The 10,168-nt window shown below is 40.5% G+C and overlaps 1 long non-coding RNA gene across 1 annotated transcript; it reads right to left on the bottom strand.

Annotated features, from left to right (window-relative positions):
• Positions 1–30: 30 nt before the first annotated feature.
• On the bottom strand, positions 31–2,523 carry LOC146466799 (uncharacterized). The gene is made up of 2 exons (XR_014867894.1): positions 1,340–2,523; positions 31–834 (listed from the first exon to the last, which is right to left on the bottom strand). It is a non-coding gene; the product is annotated as an uncharacterized LOC146466799 (long non-coding RNA).
• Positions 2,524–10,168: the final 7,645 nt, after the last annotated feature.

Genomic DNA, 10,168 nt, shown 5'->3' with positions numbered 1-10,168 from the left:
GTGTTTCAACTAAATCCAATATTATTTTAAAATTGTCATGCTGACCATAAATTGTGCAATGATAAAATTTATAATAATATTATAGTGTTGTGTGACTAAATGACTGAGTGATACAATAACCTGTGACAACATAGACTTTTCCAGCCATTGATTGCAACTGCAAATACAGTAGGCACCTAATCATATATAAGTTGCAGGTTATATAATGTTTAAAACACGAGCAGCAGTGTTTTATCGGGATTTAAAACCGCGAGGTGCCACCGAGTGGTTTTTATAGACCCGATAAATCACGTGCTGCAAGTTTTTTGAACGGCTTCAAAAACATTCCTGGAAAAGCGTGTGTCAAGAGAGTTCATAACAATGATGCTTTTGTGAACGTTGGAAATTAGCATACGAGAAAAACGTTAAACACCGCATACTAATAACGTGGAGGTTTTATCGGGTTTTACAACCACTGCACGTGATGTTTTATCGACCATTTGATAGGTCAATGGGCTTATGAATTATTAATGACTTTTTGAAGAACAAAATAAATTAATTGTAAGGCTGTGTGGAAATGAACAAAGAAAGAGTTTGCGCATAGGAAACTAAGAGATTCTATATGAATGTCCATGTACAAAATTTTGAGGGAATATTCAAATACATCCATGATAAATCCATCCACCATACCAGTCTCGACCAGTACTGGCTTGCAGAAACTATTGTTGGCAAAGGGGCACCTTCCATTTGGCCAAAATTTTCAGTTCAACCGGTTGAAATGCATTATGGAATGCGCAGATCAAAAATAGTATTAATGGCACTTTTCTGGGGCAAAAGGAATACATAAACAATAGCCTCCCTTTGGCGCGAAAATATGCTCAGATATTTGTCCGCGGACATTATCTGTTCCGAGAAGCAAACAGTTTTCCGAGAGCGAAGCTCGAGCAAAACTGTGAGCTTCGAGGAGCAGATTATGTCCAAGGACAAATATCTGAGCATATTTTTAAAGCCAAATGGGGGCTATTGTGGTTATTATCCTTCAAATATTTCTCGCAACATGTAGCAACGAGCTTGAGTATTTGATTAAGAACAGTTTACCGTCAAAAACGTTAAGAGCATATGTTGTTTTCTGATACTGCTTTATCGACCAGGTTTATCTTTCCTTCTGTCACAAAAGCAAACCGTTCCCCCATCTTGACATTAACTTGAATTGTAAACAAGACGCGCCTTGAAGTTTTTGAAATTGGGGAATATCATCGGATATTCCCCAGTTTTAGCTGGGGTATATTTGGTCACGTGAGGCGTTTAGACCAATCACGCGCGAGCAAAAATATTTGATCGATTATAACTTTGGTTGTACTTCACTTTCTCCGATCCAACCAGATGGAATGGGAATTAATGTTCCATTTGCACAAAATTATTTCAATTTTCACTACGTTCTCTTCTTGGATCATCATCGCACCACCACTCTCTACCAATAAGATTGCAAATTTGGAACGAATGGAAAAAAAGCCATTCCATTGGACACAGATCAGTTTCTGGAATTCTCAACGGCAGATTATCAGGGGCACCCAACGAAAGTTTTCTTTCAGATCCTTTAAAACGCTATTTCAGGCTATCTAGAGTGCCTTTAAAGCTCTGTAGGTTCATTTTAGGCCGCGCTATAATATTTTTATCTGTTCGGTCATTCTAGGGGAACTTGAGTCTTCGAAATTACTAGGTCATCGTTTGTCCATTTCCCGAAAACCTTAGGTCTTATTTCCTTTCCGAAAATCTTAGCTGACCTTATTTCGCTACCCGAAACGACATTTTTATCAATCCGAAAACACCAGGCCTTAAACTTCCCATACCACGAAATTTGGAGGTGAAACTTCCCTTTCGAAAAGTGTAGAGGATTAAGGGCCTTCCGAACAGATACTTTACCGAAACGATCCGTTGGGTGCCCCTGGATTATAGCTAAATGAGAAGCTCCTAGGCAGCATTGCTGGCCAATGTTATTTATTCTGGTACACTAGTTTAAAATGTTCTGATGTCTCAGATGGGGGACATGGTGACTTATGAAACAAAACAAGGTCTACAGTGTGACGTCGCAGATATTTGAATTATTGAATTATGGGATTTATAAGGATTTTGGGGAAAGAGCGTGATGAAAAATGCCTAAGGTACTGATTTTTGGTAAGTAGTCATTTTTCATCATGCTCTTTCAGAATATCTCTGCAAATCCTATAATTTCATAAATTTAGTTTTTGTGACGTCATCACTTTAGTCCTCTTTTCCACCAATCCCTAGTCCATGCTAAAAAATGAACAGTAATGCATTTATGTTTTCTTTAATACAAAATAAGAATGTTCTAAAAAATCTATATTGTTTTGTTAAGCTCTACAGTCTGCCTAATGTGCGTTAATTTCATGAATTTACAGTACATGTTGCATTTCTGTAGTGGAATTTTTCCTAAATGGAAGTCATCGTTGTAACATTGCACCATCTGATAAACTGCTGTCGTTGTTTTGAAATAAAAAAATAAATAAATAAATTCAGTGTATGGAAAGGTCACAAAACCTGCAGTGTTTAAAAACGTTTTCACTTTCAAAAAAAGAAGATAACTTCTCGGAGTTTCGTCTGTGAAATGTGTGTCAACAAACTAGACAACATCATGAAAACTTCCTAGTCTTTTGAATGGTCAGACTCCAAAACTGATACCACCTTACACAGGATGATAATCAGCACCAGAGGAAAGTACTGCTCAGCACCTTTCGTTTGAATGGTCACACGTTAGAATTTTATCCGCAAACTCAAAACTAAGAACCTTCTTGTACAATATTAGAAACAGCACCACAGGAAAGTACTGCTAAGTAGCTTTCGTTTGAATGGTCACAAGTTAGGTTTCAACCCATCTTTCATGGTCACATGCTAGAGTTTTTTCTCAGATTTTAAAGTTGGAACAGCATTTGATGGTTATTTTGACTGTGGGAGTGGGAACGTTTAGACACATTAGGGGATATGCCCTAGGTATTTAATAAATGTACGTACCTTTTGGGTCAAAACTGTCTTGAAATTAAATTCTTATTAAATACCTTTCTCGTGCACAAAATTTCCCAAGAACATCAAGCGCAAGATATCAAACAAGTGATTTTCTCAAAGCGATAACAAACCATTATCAGTTTTAAGCGATTTTTCCAAGACGGCAAGAAAGCAGCTTGAAATAACTGGACAGGTCTAATTTTTTCAAACTGCGTGCTATCAGTCTCGTTTAGTCATCTGTAGCCAACGACACTAGTTAAACCTGAAACAAATCTGAACCATTATTTCGGATGTTCCTTTGATCCCTTTATACATGTCAGCCTTTTGAAGTAGTACTTTTTACTTTAAAATAAGTGGCTGAATGAAAGGGTCCTCTTCGAACAAACTTGTTATGACCAGTTCCCCTAGTGGTAACGAAGTTCATGGGTTGGGTTCTCGTCTTAGACTCAAACAGTTTGTTGTTTTCCCCACGCTAGTGACATGATAAACCTTTTAAAAGTAGTTCAAAACACTTGCAATGATGAACGTCACATCTTGCCCAAGTTCGGCAAGATCTGACGTTCATCGTTCGAAGTGGTTTTTTTAAAACTACTTAATATTTATCATGTCACGGGAGAGGGAAATGCTATATCGGCATTGTTTTCGATTACTACGAAACTGCCAACACCCTGAATATGGGCTATATAGGTATGTGCGGCGCCAAAGGGTATGGTTTTTCAGCCGTTTTGGTCATAAATAGGGTATCGATTTTAGCCATTTTGCCACCATTTTGGTAATAAATAGGGTATCGATTTTTGTACTCTAGTCTTGAATTCGTTTTTTAAGAAGCTACTTCTTCATCATGATGTTTACGGCAACTGTGTACGTGCTGCAACGGCTTGTCACGCATTTAACATTGGTCTGGACCAGGGAAATAACAAGATGCCTGCTATACTGGCATTACGCGAGATGCTGGGGCTGATTCATTTATTCCAACTGTATGCTTCGCCGATTGATAAAACTATCCTTGCTAATGGAATAGTTTGAGTCACGACGATCGCGTTACGTTGTTTTCCGTGTGTTACGCGACTCAGACTATCAGCGGAAATTTGTCAAATTCCATTACGATAACGTAAGCTTCTCAATGACCTCTTTTCAGTCTCGCGTCGTGGTCTAAGACTGTCAAACAAAGCACGATTCCTTCACTAAGAACTCATCAATTTCCACCGTTTTACGTGTCGGGTGCTTCTTAGAAGTTATTCTTTCGATTTACCGCTTCAAAATGGTGAAATTACCCTTTGAAAGAGGCACACTTGAGTCCAGAACATGTTAAATCAATATGGCGCGAGTTAATCCGTCTTTAATAAATAGATCAAATGATGCATTGACGTCACACAGGTAGGGGTGAGTGGGTCTCCTCCCTCGCGATATAAGCGACAAGAATGGATTTTGATTGGCCTGCTTCTGTTGAAGACAATCAGAACAATACACCCCGAGTAGGAGAGGGGTGAGTTTAATGAATAAATTAATGTACCGATTTGTAGCTACGAGGAAGAAAAAAAAAAAAAAAAGAAAACAAGATGCCTGCTACACTGGCATTACGCGTGATGCTGGGGCTGATTCATTTATTCCAACTGTGTGCTTCGCCGATTGATAAATCTATCCTTGCTAAAGATGCCTGCTACACTGGCATTACGCGTGATGCTGGGGCTGATTCATTTATTCCAACTGTGTGCTTCGCCGATTGATAAATCTATCCTTGCTAATGGAATAGAATCAGAACAATAGAATCAGAACAATACACCCCGAGTAGGAGAGGGGTGAGTTTAATGAATAAATTAATGTACCGATTTGTAGCTACGAGGAAGAAAAAAAAAAAAAAAGAAAACAAGATGCCTGCTACACTGGCATTACGCGTGATGCTGGGGCTGATTCATTTATTCCAACTGTGTGCTTCGCCGATTGATAAATCTATCCTTGCTAATGGAATAGTTTGAGTCACGACGATCGCGTTACGTTGTTTCCCTTGTGTTACGCGACTCAGACTTCCACCGGAAATTTTTGAAATTCCATTACGATAACATAACCTTCTCAATGACCTCTTTTCAGTCTCGCGTCGTGGTCTAAGACTGTGAAACAAAGCACGATTCCTTCCCCAGGAACTCACCAATTTCCACCGTTTTAAATGTCGGGTGCTTCTTAGAAGGTATTCTTTCGATTCACCGCTTCAAAATGGTGAAATTTCCGTTTGGATTCATTTATTCCAACTGTATGCTTCGCCAATTGATAAAACTATCCTTGCTAATGGAATAGTTTGAGTCACGACGATCGCGTTACGTTATTTACCTTGTGTTACGCGACTCAGACTATTACCGGAAATGTGTGTAATTCCATTACGATAATGTAAGCTTTCAATGACCTCTTTTTAGTCTCGCGTCGTGGTCTAAGACTGTCAAACAAAGCACGATTCCTTCGCCAGGAACTCACCAATTTCCACCGTTTTAAATGTCGGGTGCTTCTTAAAAGTTATTCTTTCGATTGACCGCTTCAAAATGGTGAAATTTCCGTTTGAAAACGGCACACTTGAGTCCAGAACATGTTAACAATATGGCGCGACAATTTAATCCGTCCTTAATAAATATATCAAATGATGCGTTGACGTCACACCGGTAGGGTTGAGTGGGTCCCCTCCCTCGCGATTAAAGCGACAAGAATGGATGTTGATTGGCCTGCTGTTGTTGAAGACAATCAGAACATTACATCCCGAGTAGGAGAGGGGAGAGTTTAATGAACAAGATGCCTGCTATTCTCGGTTTTCACTGTCACGCCATTGAAGAAAAAAATCAAAACCATTCCATGAATGAAGTCAAGAAATTGACATGGTATAGAGAATAAATAAATAAGGCATCTGTCCAAGTTTCAGGTCTGTGCGGCATTCCGTACTCAAGTTATTTGACAAAATGTTCCACATAAATTTATAGAGCTTAGTATGGAGACGCCATGTTTGTGTCCCTCTGAGGGGCACAAACATGGCGGCCGGAAATACGAAAAAACATCTGGAGTTCACTTTTGCCAGAAAAGAGGTTTGTTTGCCCTTGCGAATTTTCGAATGTTTAGATTAATATTTCTCTTCAAACTTAAATTGTTTAGAATGCTGAAAATCACCCGAAGAGTCATTTTTAAGATACGGAAAAGCTATGTCACGGCCGTCCTCCTTATGTCACGCACGATGGAAACTCGGAAATTGAAACTGGTCTATTTTCAAAAGGAAGCACGACATCGAGCTAAGAAATTGTGAACAGACATATTTTTAGGTAATCTTTCCTTGAATGAAGGTAAAAATTTTGTAGGCCTCCCAGTTTTGAATTCTAGAATTTGGTGACGTCACGTGAAAACCGAGAATACTGGCATTACGCGAGATGCTGGGGCTGATTCATTTATTCCAACTGTATGCTTCGCCGATTGATAAAACTATCCTTGCTAATGGAATAATTTGAGTCACGACGATCGCGTTACGTTGTTTTCCGTGTGTTACACGACTCAGACTATCAGCGGAAATTTGTCAAATTCCATTACGATAACGTAAGCTTCTCAATGACCTCTTTTCAGTCTCGCGTCGTGGTCTAAGACTGTCAAACAAAGCACGATTCCTTCACTAAGAACTCATCAATTTCCACCGTTTTACGTGTCGGGTGCTTCTTAGAAGTTATTCTTTCGATTTACCGCTTCAAAATGGTGAAATTTCCCTTTGAAAACGGCACACTTGAGTCCAGAACATGTTAAAACAATATGGCGCGACTTAATCCGTCTTTAATAAATATATCAAATGATGCATTGACGTCACACAGGTAGGGGTGAGTGGGTCCCCTCCCTCGCGATGTAAGCGACAAGAATGGATTTTGATTGGCCTGCTTCTGTTGAAGACAATCAGAACAATACACCCCGAGTAGAAGAGGGGTGAGTTTAATGAATAAATTAATGTACCGATTTAAAGCTACGAGGAAGAAAAAAAAAAAAAGAAAAAAAAAAAAACAAGATGCCTGCTATACTGGCATTACGCGTGATGCTGGGGCTGATTCATTTATTCCAACTGTATGCTTCGCCGATTGATAAAACTATCCTTGCTAATGGAATAGTTTGAGTCACGACGATCGCGTTACGTTATTTACCTTGTGTTACACGACTCAGACTATTACCGGAAATGTGTGAAATTCCATTACGATAATGTAAGCTTTTCAATGACCTCATTTTAGTCTCGCGTCGTGGTCTAAGACTGTCAAACAAAGCACGATTCCTTCGCCAGGAACTCACCAATTTCCACCGTTTTAAATGGCGGGTGCTTCTTAAAAGTTATTCTTTCGATTCACCGCTTCAAAATGGTGAAATTTCCGTTTGAAAACGGCACACTTGAGTCCAGAACATGTTAACAATATGGCGCGACAATTTAATCCGTCCTTAATAAATATATCAAATGATGCGTTGACGTCACACCGGTAGGGTTGAGTGGGTCCCCTCCCTCGCGATTAAAGCGATTCATTTATTCCAACTGTATGCTTCGCCGATTGATAAAACTATCCTTGCTAATGGAATAGTTTGAGTCACGACGATCGCGTTACGTTGTTTTCCGTGTGTTACGCGACTCAGACTATCAGCGGAAATTTGTCAAATTCCATTACGATAACGTAAGCTTCTCAATGACCTCTTTTCAGTCTCGCGTCGTGGTCTAAGACTGTCAAACAAAGCACGATTCCTTCACTAAGAACTCACCAATTTCCACCGTTTTACGTGTCGGGTGCTTCTTAGAAGTTATTCTTTCGATTTACCGCTTCAAAATGGTGAAATTTCCCTTTGAAAACGGCACACTTGAGTCCAGAACATGTTAAAACAATATGGCGCGAGTTAATCCGTCTTTAATAAATATATCAAATGATGCATTGACGTCACACAGGTAGGGGTGAGTGGGTCCCCTCCCTCGCGATGTAAGCGACAAGAATGGATTTTGATTGGCCTGCTTCTGTTGAAGACAATCAGAACAATACACCCCGAGTAGAAGAGGGGTGAGTTTAATGAATAAATTAATGTACCGATTTATAGCTACGAGGAAGAAAAAAAAAAAAAACAAGATGCCTGCTATGCTGGCATTACGCGTGATGCTAAGGCTGATTCATTTATTCCAACTGTATGCTTCGCCGATTGATAAAACAATCCTTCCTAATGGAATAGTTTGAGTCACGACGATCGCGTTACGTTGGTTCCTTTGTGTTACGCGACTCAGACTATCACCGGAAATTTTAGCCTCCCACGCAGACGTTCTTAGGGCAGGAACGCGTGACGAACCCCTAAGATAAAGAACGTCTGCGTGGGAGGCTACGGGAATTTGTGAAATTCCATTGCGATAACGTAAGCTTCTCAATGACCTCTTTTCTGTCTGCGATCGCGTTGTGGTCTAAGACTGTCAAACAAAGCACGATTCCTTCGCTAAGAACTCACCAATTTCCACCGTTTTACGTGTCGGGTGCTTCTTAGAAGTTATTCTTTCGATTTACCGCTTCAAAATGGTGAAATTTCCCTTTGAAAACGGCACACTTGAGTCCAGAACATGTTAAAACAATATGGCGCGACTTAATCCGTCTTTAATAAATATATCAAATGATGCATTGACGTCACACAGGTAGGGGTGAGTGGGTCCCCTCCCTCGCGATATAAGCGACAAGAATGGATTTTGATTGGCCTGCTGTTGTTGAAGACAATCAGAACAATACATCCCGAGTAGGAGAGGGGAGAGTTTAATGAATAAATTAATGTACCGATTTGTAGCTACGACGAAGAAAAAGAAATCGTCCCGTTTTTAGACACGGTATGCCCCCTCAGGGCATCCCGCGTAAAAAGAAAAAAAAAAAAAAGAAATCGACCCGTTTTTAGACACGGTATGCCCCTTCAGGGCATCCCGCGTAAAAAGAAATCGACCCGTTTTTAGACACGGTATGCCCCTTCAGGGCATCCCGCGTAAAAAAGAAATCGACCCGTTTTTAGACACGGTATGCCCCTTCAGGGCATCCCGCGTAATTATAAGGCAGTTCTGAAACAGGGTTATTGATTTTGGTCATAAATAGGGTAAGGGACTTGGGAAGCGGGCCGCACACCCCTATCCAATTTTTTTGGGAGTACCCCCCCCCCCCCCCCCCGGGTTGTATGCTCAATACTAGCAACATGCTGTGTGGTGGTAGCTTCTGCAACAAGATGAAACACCATAGAAACGGCCATGGAGTTAATGAGGCCCTGCCAGGGTAAATTCCGACAAGCGACATGGCCCAAAGGTAGCGACAGCGCATGAAATAGATTCGCGACAAAAGACAACTTTTCTCGATAAAACTCCGACAGTGACAATAAGGCCGAGAATTAACGACAAAGAACGGTGATTTCATATGTTTTTACACTAATTTTAGTGTGATGTAAAGGCCAACAAGGGGAAAGTTTGACCAATAAAAATATCGAGCAAGGGCGATCCAGAGGATGGCGTGACTCGCGAGTGGTGAAGCCTTTGTCGCTATACTTTTTTACCGTTGATTTGCATTATTAGCAGACCTTTTCACAAGGTAAGCGTGTGTCGGTCTGAGGTGATAAAGAACATCGGCTCGCGATCTATTTTCCGCATCACGCACCGTTTTTCCTAACTTTAAATTCCGACAAGGACAAACTATTTTCATTAAATTTCCGACAGCGACATGAAGCACTGACAAAACACCGACACTCCCACGCAGTCGTTTTTAGGGAAATCGTATTACCTCTGTGGGGAGGAGGTAATACCCTAAAAACGACTGCGTGGGAGGCTACACCGACACGGGACATTTTAAAATTCAGACAAGCGACACGGGACCCCCTCCTGGCAGGGTCTCGTTAATGATCGCGGGTGTGCTGCGAAAAGAAAACCTGGGAAAAAGTCAGCCTTGAGGGGGATTCAAACCGATCCTTCGTGCGGCAAATGAGTTATCAAGACAACCGGGAGCTGGTCATTTTTTTGAGTTTGTACTCGTAATATACCTCGTTGAGGATGGATAGATGGAGTTTCAATATATAAAATATCATTTATGTAAACTGCGGGTGAATGACGTAATAGAAAATAAGGCCGACAAAATTTCAGGCCTCATTTTCTATGACGAATAAACGAAAGTGTAATACGTGAACTCCA

The sequence above is a fragment of the Pavona decussata genome, unplaced genomic scaffold (assembly GCF_977016875.1).
Source record: "Pavona decussata unplaced genomic scaffold, jaPavDecu1.1 SCAFFOLD_140, whole genome shotgun sequence".
Taxonomy (NCBI): Eukaryota; Metazoa; Cnidaria; class Anthozoa; order Scleractinia; family Agariciidae; genus Pavona; species Pavona decussata.
This window is presented reverse-complemented; position numbering and strand designations above follow the sequence as displayed.